The sequence below is a fragment of the Camelina sativa genome, chromosome 12 (genome assembly GCF_030686135.1).
Source record: "Camelina sativa cultivar CO46 ecotype springtype chromosome 12, ASM3068613v1".
NCBI lineage: Eukaryota > Viridiplantae > Streptophyta > Magnoliopsida > Brassicales > Brassicaceae > Camelina > Camelina sativa.
The window spans coordinates 33,106,389-33,124,850 of record NC_141891.1 but is presented as its reverse complement, the minus strand read 5'-3'; the positions used below and the strand labels follow the sequence as shown (position 1 = coordinate 33,124,850).

Sequence of the window (18,462 nt, the reverse complement as noted above, 5' to 3'; positions counted from 1 at the left end):
CCTCAAGCAAGGAACAACATAGGAGCAAGAGATGCTCTGACTACTCACACTCAAAGGAATGGCATTGTGCCACCAGCTGTGCAGAACAACAATTTTGAGATCAAGAGTAGTCTCATCCAGATGATACAGAGCAACAAATTTCATGGACTGCCAATGGAGGACCCATTGGATCATCTGGATGAATTTGATAGGCTCTGTAGCCTAACTAAGATAAATGGAGTCAGTGAAGATGGATTCAAGCTAAGGCTTTTCCCATTCTCTTTGGGAGATAAAGCACACATTTGGGAGAAATCGCTCCCTAAGGAGTCCATCACCACTTGGGAAGCGTGCAAGAAGGCATTCCTCGCCAAATTCTTCTCAAACTCCAGAACCGCAAGGCTGCGAAATGAAATCTCCAGCTTTGTACCGAAGAACAACGAAACGTTCAATGAAGCTTGGGAACGTTTCAAGGGTTACACAACTCGATTTCCACATCATGGCTTCAATAATGCTTCATTGCTGAGCACACTATACCGAGGAGTGGTCCCCAAGATACGGATGTTGCTGGACACCGCAAGCAATGGTAACTTCCTCAACAATGATGTTGATGAAGGTTGGGACCTAGTTGAGAACTTGGCTCAATCTGATGGCAACTACAATGAGGAATATGATCGCTCTGTGCGATCTACAGGAGAGGAAGATGCCAAGTACAAGAGGGACATGAAAGCCCTCAATGATAAGCTCGATCAGCTCCTCAACCAGCAGAAGCATGTCCATGCTATATCAGAGGAAGAGCAGTTTCAACAGCAAGATGGGGAGACTATGCAGCTAGAGGATGTTAACTACATCAACAACCAAGGAGGGTACAACAGAGGGTACAACAACTTCAAGCCAAACCCAAATCTATCTTATCGAAACCCAAATGTTGCAAATCCTCAAGACCAAACCTACCCATCTGCAGTTCAAGGGAACCAGACACAACATAAGCCTTTTGTCCAGTACAACCAAGGCTATGCGCCTAAGCAACCATACTAAGGCACTTACAACCAACCACCAGGATTCCAACAACACCAAGGTCCACCGAACCAGTCACAAGAAGCCAAGTTACAAGGTCTTATTCAGCAAATGATTCAGCAACAGGCTACAGCTTCTATGGACATCGCGAAACGATTCGCGGAAATGAGCAACAAAATCGACTCAGGATACAATAACCTCAATGCCAAGTACAAATCACTCAACACAAAGGTTCGATACCTAGAAGGCCACCACAACAACCAACCTACACCAAAGATCAATCAACTGCCGGGTAAAGCTGTTCAAAACCCAAAGGATTATGCGACTGCTCAAGCCATTTTCCTAGATGATGATTATGAGGACTACCTAACTGGGGACAGTGATGATCAAGATGGGGAGGATGTGGATGACTCAATGAAGGATGAGGCCAAATACTATATATCCGAGTATGAACCCGAGCCTTCACCCGAAGAGACTGATCGAGTTGATGATCGAGCACTGGTTCGGGAATCACAAACTGACGAAGAACCCGAAGTGGAACCCGATGACCTACACAATGGTGTTGATCGGATGATGCATCAAGTAGATATTGAGAAAGGAGATCAGCCTCAACCACCTACACTGGTAGGAGGGGAGTTGGAGGAAAGGTTCAGTGCTGCACTTGACATCCAGTTGGAAGCGCTTGCAGAGCGAATGGCTAAGCGCAAAGCTCCACCACCTAAGCTTTTGCCCCCACATGAGCTTCAGCAGGAAACTGCAAAGGAAGCAGCTAGAATGGAGGATGAAGTTAAGGAGGCTGTCAAAGAGATCGAATTTGAAATTCTGAGAAGTGAAATTTATTTGGATCCTGAGGTAAGAATTGAGGAAAAACTTGAAGATCCTGGCTCTTTCACATTGCCGTGTTCAATAGGATTTCGGATTTTCAAGAGCTGCTTGTGTGATTTTGGAGCTTCGGTTAGCATCATGCCACTTTCAGTTGCTAACAAGCTGGGATTCACCGACTTCAAACCAAGTAAGCAATATCTGGTTCTAGCTGATAGAACGGTAATGCATCCGATTGGCATTTTAGAAAATCTGCCCCTAAGGATTGGGAAACAGGAAGTGCCTACCGACTTCATGATCCTAGATATAAACAAGGAACCGGATGATCCACTGATTCTAGGAAGACCATTCTTGGCAACAGTTGGTGCGGTGATCGAAGTGAAACGAGGCAAGATCAGGATAGAACATGGTGAACACCTCAAGATGGAGTTTGAGGTGAAGAAAGGAGTTAAGAGGCCAACCATAGATGGTCAAGCTTTTTCCACTAGGACCAAACAAAGAAAAATGCTACATTTTGAAGAGGTTAACACCACATTTGCCATGGAACCTGGACAAAATCTGGGAGATCTTTTGAACCAACCTACTGTAGTGGAGAGGATTCTAGAACCTCTTCCACATGGATCCCATGCTTCAGGAGCATGAAGAGTCAAGCTTAGTGACTTTAAACAAGCTCACTTGGGAGGAGGTCCCAAAGGTATCTTTTAATTTTAGTCTATCTGCTTTATTTTCTTTTATTTAATTTTTCTACTTTTGCAATTTTATAAATAAAATTAAAAAAAAAAATGGAAAATTGGGAAGAGGAAATTGGTAAACCCGAGGGTCAACCCGACACCGTACTCGACGCACCTGATCGTGTCCCTGCTCGGGTAGCGAGTGGAATCCGAATTCCACAAGCCAAGCCCACTCTCGGCGAAGCCCACCAACCAAAACCCTAGCCTATTTAAGGAGGTCGAACCCTTCTCCCTCCTCATCACCGATAAGTCTCCCTCATTCTCTTAAGCTTTTCAATTTCCATAAGTTTCTATTCTTCTCTCTCGATTCCAAGCTCATTCGATTTTCTTTGGAGACTAACCTTATTAATCCCAAGAACTAGCTTTTCTTTTTCTTCTCAAGGAATCGACATGGAGCCAACCGCTAGAACCTACCAAAGGAAGGGAAGAAGATCCACCTCCACCGCTGCTACAACCGGAGGAGACGCCACCGAAGTTCAACAACCCCAAGGAAGAGGAAACGTTCCACATTCCCGACCGTTAGGTGGACGTTTAGCCTCCCCAACCCGATGCACAACTCAATCCACTACCCGACCTGATGCTCGAGTAACCGATCGAGCAAGCCCCCGAGTTCGCTCACCGAGTCCAATGGCGAGTGCTGTCCGCCGTTCTCCTTGACGTAGGGACCTGTCTACATCCGAAAAGACGCTTACCGACCCTATGGAGGTCGATTCTGATGCTGGAGGAGAAGAACAAGGTGAGATCCAAACCTCTCGATCAAGGAGTAGAGCCGAAATTGCAAGGGGGAAGAGACCGGCTTCGGAGAAGGCTGAGAAATTGGTTGAGAGAGCAGTGGTTGAAGGAGATCAACACGCTGAGGAGGAGGAAAGAGAAAGAAAAGAGGAGCATAGAGAGAGGACCCGCCAAGCCTTGCGGAGGCTTAAGCAAAAGGAAGTCGACAGTCCGGCGAGATTGTTCAAAGTCTTCCGGAAGATGAGCTTCGTTGGTACCCGATACCCTCACCGTGAGACAATGAAGCAATTGGGCATCGCTAGAGACGTTGAGTTTTTGTTCGATATGTGCCACCTGGGCAATATGATGCTATCCCATCTAGAAGCTTATGAAGAGGAGACGGTCCACTTCCTTTCAACCCTGAAGCTGCACTATTTCGAGGACCACCCGACCCTACTACCAGATGGGGGGATCGGGTTCATCACCTTCTCCGTTCGGAACACGGAATACCGGCTGACTTTCAAGGAGATGGAGACGCTGTATGGCTTCAAGGCTGGTAGTGGGGAAGGTATGGAGGTCAGCAAGGAAGAGATAAGGTCCCTATGGCTGAAAATAGGAGACAAGCACCCCTACAAGTCCACGAGCTCCAAATCTGCTCAAATAAGGAGCCCTGTTATGAGGTATTTTCACAAGTCCCTCGCATGCACTCTCTTTGCTAGAAAAGAGACTGGGAACATGAACGACAATGAGCTTCAGTTATTGGATGTTGCATTGTGTGGAGTTTTGGATAGTGCTAGGGATGGAACACCGCTAGTAGGAGACATAGCTGATACTAGTATGTTGTTCGTGCTACTCGATCAATTCCTGTACTTGAAATCTTGGGCTGTGAAAAGGAGAGAAGGAGGCGGAGAGATCTCTATTGGGGGACTAGTTACACCAATCTTAGTGGCATTCGATGTGCCCTTAAAGGGAATTGTCCACGAACCAAGGTGGCTGGATACAGACTACCTCGTGCTGGCGAGATTCTTGGCCTATGAAAGGCCTAATGACATGACATTGTTCAAGTTTTTCCATCCAACGGAGCTGCTCAAATGGTTTTACCCAATGTCGCATACACCAAGGTTCGGTTAGGGCACAACATTGACTTCGCACCACCGTTGGAAGAGCTGTACAACTTGGAGGAGGAGTCCGAGGCTAAGAAGAGAGAAGAGACCGGGCAGAGACAAGGAGATAGCTCGGAGGAGTTTGATTTTGAAGAGTATGCATGCTCTCAAAAGCAACCAGTAGGAGTGAGGGAAGCTCACAAGAGAATTGGCTGGCTGAAGAAGATGAACAAGTTCCTGGTGAAAAAGGTGAAGGATCTTGCCGGTTCAGTGAAGGTAATGGGAGGTCAGATCAAGGAGTTGCAAGACAAGGCAAGCTGTGCCTCAGCTCCTACCTCGGCACAAGCACCTACATGGATAGGGCGAAGCAGACCACTAGGAGGAACTTGAGGACTACCACCTCTAGAACCTCAAAGAGCATCATCATACGAGCCCCAAGCTGAGGAGGATATCACCCGAACAGAAGCATCGAGGAAAAGCCACTCTGACGCTTACCCGACACCCAATCCGATGGGGTACACGATGCACTATCCGATGCACCCATCGAGCACCCAATCGGGTGATTATGCTGGAATTTTTCCTCCACCGTACGAGATTCCATACACGATGCCGTACACGATGCACCCTGCGAGTGGATACACTGGTGATCATTCTGGGCCTCTTCCGCCATTTCCATCCTACTACCCGATGCCCTACCCGATGAGCTACGCGATCCCACCCTCGATCAACACCTCGGATGCTGGTCCGAGCAAGTCGTCTGTACGCATATCTGAGCTCTCTGACGAGCAAACACCGGCACATGCTGAAGCTGGAGATGACCCTGGCTATACGTTGGCAAGCATGGAGGCTGCTGCGACCTCCTTCTTCACCAACCCATGAGGTACCAAATTCATCCAAACTTTGTAAATAACATTGCATTTAGTCTAATTCATTTTGTGTGATTCTTGGATTCCTTTCCAACTTTTATTTACACAGGGACTGTAATTTAAGTTTGGGGAAGGGTCCTAGAATGTATTTAACATTGTGTTTTATTTTCTTATTTTTATTATTTCAAATTTTTGCATGCTAGTTTTATTCATTTGAGTCTGCATCTATGTGCATTGAAAAAACCCAAAAATTTGAAAAATTTACAAAAAAAAAAAAAAGAGTGTTCATGTAGTTGCATTTGCATATTAGGATTGAGTCTAGTTTATTTCATATAGGATTGTTGCATATGCATCTTAGGGGACAATGATTAAAACCACCTTGTTTAAAAATCAAACCTTAGGATTGAAGCTATAGCACTTAGTCACAGTTCATTGTTGCTAGATCAATCTTTGGAAAAAAATGAAAAATCTTTGCTTAGACCCTTTGTGTCGATTGAATGCTTCCTCCACTTGATTGAACATTAGAACATCTCTACATTATTGGATTTAATTTGAACTTTAATTGTCTTGCTTATGGAACTTGAATACTTGCTCATGGTAACTCTAAACTCGGGCTAGCACTCCACTTTCTACCAATCTTTTCGTTTAACCCGATTCATTTGTCCTACCCATGAACCCAAACCTTTCTTTCAAACCTTGATGTGAATTGTTGAGTGAGGCCTTTTTCATTGTGCTATAGGTTGTGAAACCTTGAGAGTATTGAGAACGACAAAGAACTGCCTCTTGATTTAGCTAAGTTAGATTTGAACTAGCTAATAGATTCGGTTTTGAAGGATAAGTGGTTAGAATGTTTATTTGGGGATGGGTTGTGGAATATAAAAAAAAGGAGAAAAGTCCCTAAGGTTAGAATTAATTAGCTTTAAGTCTCTAAGTAAAAAAAAAAGAAAGAAAAAGAATATATGTATATTAGGAGTTTAGCAAAGAAACAAAAAAATAAAAAAAAGAGAGATTAAGAGCTAGAATTTCAAAGTCTAAAAGTCTAAACCTTAGAGAGTAAAAAAAAAGAGAGTTAAAAATCAAGGGTGTGGTAGTTAAATTCTAGGAGGTTTAAATAAAAAAAAAACATTATGAATGTATGAGAAAAGGGTAGATCATCAACAGTTAAGCTTTGTATGCCCAAATTTTTCTCAGTCTTAGATAGTTTTCACGACTGTCTAGCATTCCACTTTTTGAGAGAAACCACCTAAAGAATTTGCTTGAAACCACCTTATCAAAAAGCCTTACCTTTGAAACCGATTGAGCTTGATTCACCTTCTATTTGCAAGAATCCGCCAAACACTTAATTGAATGTGAAAGAGATGTTCCTTATCTTTAGTTGGAGGTTGAGCTAGATCGATACATGGCAATAAGCATAGAAAAATATTTGTAAGTATGTTGATTGATCTTAGCACCATTAAACTATCTTTAAGGACTATAGCTTGCATCCTTCGGTTAGCATCTTAAGGTTATGAGTCCCCACTTTCAAACCGTACCTTCTTACTTACTTGCTAGAGGACTAGCAAGATTTAAGTTTGGGGGTCTGATAACACTCTAATTTACATGTTTTTAGCATCCCTTTTTGTCCATATTTTGCATTGTTCATACCTCTAACTTAGCATTTTTAGACCAATTACTGTAGGAATCAATTTTTAGAGCATTTAGGTAGTTGCATTTCTGCATTTGCATATATTGGATGAAAACAGGTGCTAAAGAGCCAAAAATGGGGAAAAACAAGGACAACTCGAGCATGTACCCGAAGGAGCCATCGAGCTACAAGAACAAGTCCGAACCCCAACACGATCGAAGAGGATCCAAGAGCGCGAAGAGTAACCCGAAGATCGACCCGAGGAGTTACCCCACTCAAGCCTCGTGCACCCCATCGAGTAGACCATCGGGCAGGTCAGGGAAGCTAGGTCAAATGGGTTTCCATATATAAACCCCCTCTTTCCCTAGCTCGCAAACGAGCACGCCGCAAACCCTCAAACCAGAGAGCGAGAGCTTCTGTGAGAGAACTAAGCGACTCAATATTTCTTCTTGTTTTTGTACTTTTAATTTGTAGTTTTTCATAGATCTTTTATCCCTACTCTTTTCTACTCTACTCTATCTTTTTAATAATGTCATTTTCTTTTATTTCTACGGTTTTATCATTCATTTTTATGTCCGAGTAGTGTAGCAAAGTTTGTAGGGATGGGATAGATGATTAGGTGTTCTTGATCGGTTAGGATGCATTAGTTGATTGATATGATAGATAAATTTCCTTCTAGGTTGATGTTCTTAATGCGGTCAACAGATCGACAGGTTGAGACTAGATCTAGGGCGTTTATAATGCTACAGGCCGAAAGGAGTAGATAAAATGCTTGATTAGGTCAATGCTAGAGGTATACTTAACTTTGAGTGACAAAATCAGATAAGTCTACGTGTACTGACAAAAATGAATTGTTCTTAATGCCTGCTTGTTCATATTGCTAGTGCGACAATGTGGTAGTATGTTCAAGGTTGATTGTTACTAGTGCGACAGTGTGGTGACAAGGTTTTAGAGGTTCATTGTCTAGGAAATAATTGCTTGAGGCATGTAAGGCATCTGTATTGGTCTAGAACACTTAGGAATCGATTACCCCTATCCTTAGGAACTTTCGTATTTCATTCCTTGCATTTTCCTTACTTACTCGACCACTTACCCGATCAGGTACACGATAACCTGCATCGAGTAATACCTCGAGCTGTTCATAGTTCACTTGCATACTCGATCACCCCACTCGATCTTGTACTCGATTGCTTTCATCGAGTGCTTAGGTCGTGTGGTTTACTTGTCTATATTCTTTTACTTTGTTTATATTAGAACTGTTAGAACCAAACCCCCTTATTGCTTGGCTTGACTTGCTTAATTCTGATTGCATCCTATCTGTTAGCATAACAACCATTTGGATTGATAACCCTTTGTATTACAACTGCATAGGGAATTGATACCCTAGGTGAAAACCAGTCTATCAAAAGAGATAGAATGAAAATGGGCCAAGGCTTTGTAAGGGCCTTGGACCACGACTTGGGCCTCATTAAAAACCTTGTCAAGAAAACCCAATTGGACAAAACTTGACCAAGGGAAAAAGAGCACCAAAGCAACACTTCATCCTTTACCGAGCACCTTGAGCTTTGAGCAACGTCCAAGTGGTTTGAGTCACGTCTTCTAGCTTCTTGTCCAGCTCCTTAAGTAGACCTTGGATTGATTGGTTGAACCTCTTGGACCGTGACCTTGTTATAGGACCCGCCGGAACGATTAGTGCTTCCTCTGCTGCTTCCGCTGGTACAAGCTGCTCCTCCGGTGCTTCCTCTGGTACAAGCTGCTCCTCCGGTGTTTCCTCTGGTTCAAGCTGCTCCTCAAGTTCGTGTGGTTGAGTGGAGCTGTCCATGGTCTCATCAGGATGAGTCTCTGTCCTAGGCTCGGTAAAGTGACGTAAGCTGTGCAATTGTGAGATTCTCAAAATCTCCTGGGAGAGCGTCGAGGTTCATCCTCAAGGTCTCCTGAAACAATGAAAAACAAAAAGAAAAATTAAACAGCAAGGTGTCCTAGACGTTACTCTAGTTCCTAGACTCTTGTAAACAACAATCTCTCCCCGGCAACGGCGCCAAAAAGCTTTGATGTGTGTGGTTTTTCACTTCAAATCTTTTACCTTAAAAGACCACACAACTGCTGAAAGTGCACAGCTAATCGGTAGTAGTATTTAAGGATCGATCCCACAGAGAGAGAGTTGTTGTTCAACCGAATCCAACGGAAGTAAGTAAGGCTAGGACTCAATAAAAATGGGGTTTGTGGTTGTCACGGTTGTAGCAAGCAAATGAATGTAAATAAAAGCAAGTAAAAATAATAAAACAAGCATTGGGGCATCAAGGGGAATTGCAGGGGTTCAATGATCTATCTATCTAGGAAAGTTTAGGGTTAGTTTGTTTATCTAAAACTCGGACTACGAAACACTAATAAACTGTTAACTTAAAGTTCTCAAGCTAACCGTCTAAGATCACTACACCCCGTAACTCAACTGTCGCAGGCTACGACGCATAGATCAAAGCATTTAAAATAGGTTCGATTAACATCCGTGGAATTCCATAGGTAATGGGTATGTGCTTCCTATGTCTCCCCACACATCTAAGCTAGGTCAAGCACACATGCAAGCTTTTGGCAAAGCACACACACTTTAGGTCATAGTTAGTTCATGAGGCTAACTTAAAGCATTAAGTAAAGACTTAGAATTAAAGCATAGAATAAACAGAATTAAATCTAACAAACTTTAAAAATTGCCACCTAAACTAAGATCATCTCCCCCCTTTGATATATCCCTTTAAACCCAACTAGAAAACTACTCTAGCATGTTTAAGGGAATCATCAAAGCAAGGTTTAAACAATTCATAATTATAAAATAATAAAAAGAGAGAAAGGATTTAGATATTACTTCAATGATTGTCAAACAAAGTTATAGGATCTTCTCCCTTATGAAACAAAGTACAAAGCAAATAGAATAGAAAAGAGTTTGGTGAACTTCAAAGCTTCAAGAGATGGACGAGAGAGGGCTGCTGTTCGTGGCTGTTCTTCTGGTTGTGATCTCTTTGGAGGCAGGTGAAGGCACTTTGAAGGCACACTCTAAACCCTAGGGCTTAGAAGAGTATTTATAGGGTTCTGTCTAGGTTTAGGGTTTTGTAAGGGTAGAAACATCATCTCTTGATAAGTGCATGGCAAGGGCGGCGTAGGAAGCTTCTAGAACGGTGTTGAAGACTTGGATTGGGCCGCCGTGGTGGTCGGTGGTCAGGCGTTCAAATAAAAGTCCATGGGCTTGATGGTTCTTCTTAGGTCAGTTTAAGGTACGTCTCGGTAAATCGGGCTTAACTTCCGGATGGTTGGATGGATCGACTTCATTCCACTTCTAGGAGAAATATGACTCTCTCAGCTTTCCATAGGAACCAAGTACGTCGAAATGTGAGTTCTGGAAGTTCTTCAAAAGTTTCCTGTACTCTAAAGCTCTGAAACTTTCCTAAAACGTATTTTCTTTGCCTTTTGGTCCTTTTTGCTATAAAACCTGTAAAACCTTCTTGAAACCTAAAATACTTGATAATAGACATTAAAGCCTTAAAATCATATCAAACTCATCCTAAATGCATACTAAAACTATAGCTAAAGTGGGTAAAATAATGATGTTATCACTAAACTTCCCAAGAATCTTCTTCAAGTAACTCTCCTGGGATATCTTCAATCTGTTCGTTGACCTGTCACGAACAATCTCAATGCATAGGATCTTCTTAGCTTCTCCAAGATCCTTCATTTCAAACTCCAGACTCAGTAGAGACTTCAAACTCTAGGTCAAGTCTCCATCTGTCGAAGCTATTAGCATATCATCGACGTAAAGGAGTAAGTAAACATAAGCTCCACCTTTAACCTTTTGTAATACACACAGCTGTCATAGTCACTCCGGTTGAAGCCAATCTGAGTCATGAATTCATCAAACCTCTTATTCCACTGTCTAGGTGCCTGCTTCAACCCATACAGTGACTTCTTCAGTAAGCAAACTTTCTCCGGATATTTCTTGCTAACAAAACCTTCTGGTTGCTCCATGATGATGTACTCATCTAAATATCCGTGTAAGAAAGCATCTTAACGTCCAACTGATGCAACTCCATGTTATAATGATTCACTGCTGCTAGCATATACCGAATAGAAACGTCTTTGACGACTGGAGCAAATATCTCCTGATAGTCTCCTTCCTTCTGCGAGAAACCTCTGGCCACCAACCTTGCCTTGTATCTAGGAGGATCAGAGTCTGACATTCCTGCTTTCCGCTTGAAAATACACTTGCAGCTTATCAGCTTACAGTCTTTTGGTCTGTCTATTCGATCCCATGTGTTATTCCTGTACTGGGAACTGATTTCCTCCGTAGCTGCTACCATCCATTTATCACTGTCTGGATCTCTCAGTGCCTCAGTAAAACTTTCTGGCTCAGTGAGACTTCCATCTTCAGATAAGAAACACACGTAGGCTCCCATATCATCCTCCTCAATGCCTACATCGTAGTCATGAAACCTCACTGTGAGAACTGAAATCAAGTTACTCCTTCCGAAATGATTCGAATGCGGAGGATCTTATCACTGTTAAATAGTTCCGAACTGAATTGAGAGAGAGAGTTTTGAGAATTTGTACTGTATTGCTTCTTTTAGAAAATTTATTCGATCCCTTACAAAAGACTCCCCCCTTACATATTTATACCGACCAATTTATTACCTAATTAATGCATAATTAATAGGGCACGATTTGCGCAACCTAATTAATCCTCTTGAATGCGGGAATCTTTGACCGGGTCCGAGCTGCGAGCTGACCAACACGAAGCATCTCCGCGCTCTCTTCCTTCCTCCGGGCCTGATAGACCGATCAGTAATACGCTCTTGGCCCATTAGACAAGCCCGGCCTAGGCCCTTTGCCTATAGCCCGAGATGACAGATCGTGGGTACAACACTCACAGGCGGCACAATCTGTCTTCTGACTCTGTCCCTCGCTAACTGATAGCTATTTGGGTCCTGATGACGTCCACTTTGACTTGCAACATCTGTACCCTGAACCTCTGGATTAACCATGACCTGCTCAGACGAAGCACCCTGTTCCGGGAGAACTCCACCTTGAGAAGAATCTCCTAAGATCCTGTGTTTACCTGCAAAATCAAAACTCAAAAGTTTATCAGTAGACAAAACAATTTTATCATTACATGTGCTTGGTTCGGACTTAAAGTCCTTGAACATCACGTCCTCCTTAAAGACCATATTCCTACTGATAACACACTTCTTGTCATCTTGAACCCATATCCGGAAACCTTTAACTCCATCTGGGTAACCAGTGAAGACTCCTTTCTTTGCTCTCGGTTCTAGCTTTCCTTCATTTGAATGAATATTTTAATTTTGTTGAAAAATTGTGGGTATGAAAATAACAATACTAATTATTTTATGTTTTAAATGATACATTTTTATGTCACAGTAGTATGCTAAACACCTATAGACGGAGATACAACAGAGATGCAGAAAACCTGATTACAGAACTCCTATCTAATATATTGAAGGAGAAGTCGAGAGGGCTCATATATTAAAGGAGAAGTCGAGAGGGCTCACAGCCATTCTCACAAAAAATTACGTCGTTTACCCTTAATGAAAAATACCCCTGAAAATTTTTCAGACAAGCTTTTGTTCTCTATTTAGGTTGCTGAAACGCACCACATTCATCCTCAGACTTAAGATTACTAATTTGCCATCAATGAGATTCAAATCTGGACCATTTTACCCTTCAAATTAATTTAGAAAGTTTAAAAAGTTTAAATTTATTAAATATCTAATCTATATAGTCGTCAAAACGTGATTTTATAAATTTTAAAACGCTAAAACCTAAACTAATGGGCTTTATATAAAACCCATCCAAAATATACCGACCTATTCGAAACCCTAAAATTATAGGTTGGTAGCTAATATATAAATAGGTACAACCCTAATCATTCTCCATAATCTGAAATCTTTAAAACAGAGAAAACCCTAATTTTCTCTTATGTTCTTCAAATTATATATGTATTATAGTCTTGATGATCCTTTATATGGTTCTTCGTATTCGTGTTCGTGTTCTAATGATTCATATCCTCTTTCTGTAGTATTTGTTTGGAACGCAAGTTCGAGCATTACCAAAACTTTGTGTATGGTTTCATTACTTCTTATATTATATTCTATAGGTTTCTTGATTTATTTAACGTTTTGTAAAACGATTATACTAATTCTTATGTTTCAGGTGAGTTAGTAGATGGTCGTGATCTTAGTTCTATGTTCCCGCACAAGAAATCTAGGTATTTTATTTTTGTATATTTTAAACTTTATTCTTTATACTTTGATGATGCTTAATAAAAAGGCTTATATTTATAGTTGCAGGAATGCTTCTGAAGATGATCATATTAATGAGAGATGTTTGGTAATTTAAATAGTAAACTATTCTATCATCGTTATTAAATTTTTTCATGTGTTTGTGGCTCTAATAAATAAATATAAATGAATAGGTGGATGTGGCGAGGACTATCGAACATTTTTATTTGAATTCTGCATCTTCATCCATGCTAAAAGGTATGTTGTTAAATTTAAAATTACTTTAATTAATATATTTCTAATGATTTAATTAAATTAAAATAATGTTTAGATGAATCTACCAATGATCATATGGTGAAAAACAGGTATTGTTTTACATTTTAAAGGAAAATTATTTATATATATATATATATATATATTTGATTCAGAAAATCATATTAACATTTGTAGTTACTGATTATTATTGCAGAGAGACTGTGAATGGTGCTAATAATATCCCAAAAGTTATGGTATATTTTAAAATAAAATATTTTGTTATTGTTTTAAATTAATTATTCTTATTTTCTCGGATATAACATCATTTAGTGTGATTAATCAACAGATTAGAGATGCAGAGTCAGCGATACAACGTCTTTCGGCTATTGTTCGGTAGTAATTTTATGTTACAAGGCGGATTTGACACTAATTCTTTGTTTGGATCATCTTCTAACGTTTGTTAATAATTTGTTTATTTGGTATTAACACGGAAACAATTTGTGTTTAAAAGTCATCCTGACACTAAAATTTTAGTTTTAATGAAACATTTTATTAGCGTTTTTCCAAAAATTTTGATCGTAACCCTATTTTTGTTAATATCTGCAGAGAAGCTACTGATCGCAAAAAATCAGAGTTGTTTCCTTTCCATTTAAACTACACGATAATTATCTTCAAATATTCTCAATAAAATTCCATTAGATATAATTTATGACATTGTTATTATTTTTAAAATAGAATGCGTATGGAAGAAGAAATGATTGATGTCGTTGCAAAAATTCAGGCGTGAAGAAAGGAGGAAGACGAAATGTAGAGAATAGTAGGATGAATGTTTTGAGATCTTATAATCGTATTTTTATGGATATTTTTTTAGATGGATGAATATTTTTTGAAATAGAAATAATCCAATGATTATTTATTTTAATAATAAAAAAATGTACTTTATTAATGACGATTAAATATAATAATCGTGAAATACAATTATAAACAATACAAACTACCGGATACCAAGGTTCTTGATGATTATATAAGAACTAAATAAAACAATGTAATGTTATATTCATAACTATTATTAAGAAAAAAAAAGTGTTTAATATTATTATGTTTAAAATTTTGAATAATATTGTTAATTAATGTAAATAATCTGCATATGGAAGAATAAATCCTTGGTGTCGTAGCTCATATTCAGGCGTGAGGAGAAGATAAGCATGATATTTAGAGAATAGTATGATGAATATTATGATATCTAACCGACCAGTTACTAAAGTTCTTGATTATTATTTAAATTTGGAAAAAGATAATGAAATGATATATTGATAGCTAATATTCTCTAAAATGTGATAATTATTATGTTCAAAATTTTGAAGATTATTGTTAGGAAAATCTAATGTTGTTATTTTACATTATGTAAAGTAGGGTGGATAATCTTAAGAGATATTCTATATTTAAATCAGAATAGAATATAGTGTATTATCACGATTTATGTAAAAATAGAAATTGTAAATACGAATTAAAAGCCGTAATGATAAACATTAAGAAGATTACTATTTATCTCTAAAATAAAGGGAAATGTAAAGATATTAATGTCTAGAGATCTATACAGATTAGTTAAATGATTTGGTAAAGAAAAATTTTAAAATATCACTTTCGATAAAAAATGTAAATTGCATATATATATATATACGTCTATTCGACTCTTTTGATTCCAACCTAAATCAAAGAAGAAAACAAAAAAAAAACAAAAAAAACTATGGTTAGGTATAGCCTTTTCGATTATGTTTCGCGTTTGAACTCTTCAAAATATGAATGGAAAATTCGTGCGAAGGTCTTGTGTCTGTGGGAAGAGAAAGGTCCAAGTTTGGAGATTGTTTTGTCTGATATTAAGGTATTTACTTTATTTAATTTTAAGCTCATTATATATTTCAAACAACAAGCTTATATGCAATTATACCTGAAAGTTCAAAATTACAAGGTTTTTAAAATATTGTTATGACATATAAAATTGTATTATGCGATAATTAATAATACTATGTTTTTCTAGGGTGTAAAGGTCCAATGCTCATTTCGTGGAGATGTTTATGATCGTTTTGTCTCAAAGTTCAAGGTTGGTGATTGGCTTAATTTCGAAAACTTTAAGGTTGTTGAACATAATGGTTCATGTTTAGCTACTACACATCGTTACAAAATTGTTATTTTGTAAAATACCAAGATCAGAGAGAATTCAGTTGTTGGAGGGGAAGATTTCTATGATTTCGTCGATTTCAAACTCATTCATGATGGTACCCAATGTGAAGATTACTTAGTCAGTGAGGAATTATTTAGTTATTTTAAAATTAAATTCAATTATTATTTGTAGTTCTTTGTATTTGAACTAATTTAATTTTTATACAGACGTCGTTGGTGAGGTTGTAAATATTGAATTCAGTTGTAATTTCAGAAAATTACAACAAAAAAAGGAAATCAAGGGGTTGGAAAATAATAAGAAACATGTGGACGTAACACAAAGTGATAATATACGTATGTTATTTAAGTATTGTACTCGGTATGGTTCAGAGCAAAAGAAAAATATTTCTGTTCATGATCACTCTGAATCAGATTGTACATTCTTTGAAGAATCTGATGATGACAGTGATGTTGGAGATCATGATGATGATGATTATATACATGAAGGAAACGATGAAGAAGATGATGTTTGTTATGATTCGATTGATGAAGAAGAGGATGATACTGAAGAAGAAACTGATGATGAGGGCGAATACCAATCAGATAACAGTGGTAACGATGATCATGATGACGAAAATTATGTCCAAGATTTAGAGGAGGATGAAAAGGACGATGAGCTGCAAAGTACTGATGAAAATCTTAAAATAAATAATAGAGCAGAGGATTACTCAATTAACTACAAAATCTCTTTTGATCTTCGTGATTTCAGGTAAATTATAATACTCATATATATATATATATATATATATATATATATATATATTATACATAATTATAATCTTTAGCCATTATTTTGAAACATACAATTTTAATTCTTTAATTTTAGTGGAACCCTATTAAGGTGTGAATTATTCGAAAAAACAACTGCAAAATTCTACGATGCTTTAAAATCATTCCGGAGTGATCGTTTAATTTGTGCTATTTGATGGGGTGTTATTGAAGATTTCCAAGGTGTAACGCCCGTGTCCCAAAAATTAATATGTAAATGATTGGTAGGGAACTGAAGTTGAATCGATTTATTCTGGTTGGTTTAGGAGGAGTTGTTAATTAAACTAAGCTCAATTATATATGTGATCATATGGTTTAATTGAGTTTTGTTTATTAAACTGAAACTAAACCAGCCTAAACCAAAAGCCCTAATTTTACTCTTTTAATAAAAAAGGGAGCGACGAGCTTGGGGGCGGTTACGGATGATGAGAGTATACCCTAGGTGGACATCGAATGAGAAAGAGATGTAGGTGGAGAGAGTGGGATGTGGTCAACGTGTTGTTGTGATTCCGTGTAGGGTTGTGGTGACGACAGAGATGAAATGGGAGAGGGGTCGTGAAAGGAGTACGGGCCGAGGTGGTGTTGGCGTGAGAGGAAGAGGGGATCGAGATGTTATGTTGTTGGTGTTGGTTGCCGCCGTTTGTTATCTCCGAGACTCTCGTTGTGTAAACAACTTGTGCTGTTGCCCGTAACGCCTTCACGGGAGAGCAAGCCGGTGTTGTCGAGAAGGTATCGCTAACCCTTAACTCTCGTTTCTGTTGTTGTGTTATGTGAGTCGCTGATTTGTGAGTTTGGTGGTCATGGGAAGAGGATCATATTTTCTTGGTTGCGTGGATTTGTTTATTGGATTGATCTTTAGAATTGATTATTAAAGTGATTATGTAATCGTAAAAGAGAAAGTCTTTGTCACGATTGTTCTAGTTGCCACCACCATTGTTGTTGTGGTTGGCTCGTTTTTGTAATAGTCAGTGTATGTATTGGCTTACGTTGATCAATGTTGTTAAATTGTGGGCTTCCAACTCAAAACCAATTGGCAATGAGTGGAGAGGCCCATATCGTATATATACTACTTAAGATCCTACTCAACTTCCAATGTGGGATATTGTATCCCTAATACGCCCCCTCGAGATGATGGCTTCTTTAGGCATCAATCTCGGTATGTTCGGGCATGAATCGGCGGGCCAACTATTGGGCCGGGCCGATTGTGGATTAGGTTGAGTATGTGCGGACCGGGCTCTGATCCCATGTTAAATTGTGGGCTTCCAACTCAAAACCAATTGGCAATGAGTGGAGAGGCCCATATCTTATATATACTACTTAAGATCCTACTCAACTTCCAATGTGGGATATTGTATCCCTAATAAATGTTTGGGTAAAGAGATAAAAGGCGTAGAGCTTGGTTTGGTGGTGATGTAAGGAGGAGAGGGGTGAGCCGTGCATATCAGTTTATGTATGCATGTACGCATCTCTTTCTCCATGGAGCTGTTTTTGTGTTTGTGTTGTCTTCCGACTCAAGAGAAGGAGAAGTAACGTGAGTCCTAGAGCAAAGGATGTGGTGCTGTGGATGGGTGTTGTTATCAAAAAGGAGAGAGAGACGCGGTGGAGTCATGACGGAGATGAGAGAGAGACGCGGTATATGTGGGGAAGCCTCTTGTGGGTCTGGATAGTCATGTTATGGCTGTGTGAAGTTTCTCTAGTGATGGGAGAACAGAGTAGAGTGAAAAGAGCTGAAGAGGAAAAAGGAAGTGAAAGAAGATTGGAGTTAAAAGGCAGTGTGGAGTAGCCGTATTTGGAGGCTCTCTGGCGCCGGATCTTATATTGGATCGGAAAGCTGATTACACTGGAGTGTTCTCCATCAAGCCAAGAATCCATAGCATCTGAAATCGCTTCATTCGGAGTTGATCTAGAGGAGTTTTGTTTGTTGCTTCCTGGACAAGTAATTTGCTGGAACTGTGAAATATGGCTTAAGTGTGAACCCTAGAAACTGTTCCGAGATGGCTCCTTCTAGGCGGCGTTTGGGGTTCAAAACTTGTTTGATCGAGACAAAATTCGGTAGAGATACTCGTGATAGTACGGGCTTTATATCCA

The 18,462-nt window shown here is 39.3% G+C and overlaps 1 non-coding gene and 1 pseudogene across 1 annotated transcript; one reads left to right on the top strand and one right to left on the bottom strand.

The window, feature by feature from the left end:
* Positions 1-375: 375 nt before the first annotated feature.
* On the bottom strand, positions 376-482 carry LOC147932965 (small nucleolar RNA R71). Its single transcript, XR_015576795.1, has one exon. It is a non-coding gene; the product is annotated as a small nucleolar RNA R71 (small nucleolar RNA).
* Positions 483-17,378: 16,896 nt separating this feature from the next.
* LOC109128153 (uncharacterized) lies at positions 17,379-17,614 on the top strand (annotated as a pseudogene).
* Positions 17,615-18,462: the final 848 nt, after the last annotated feature.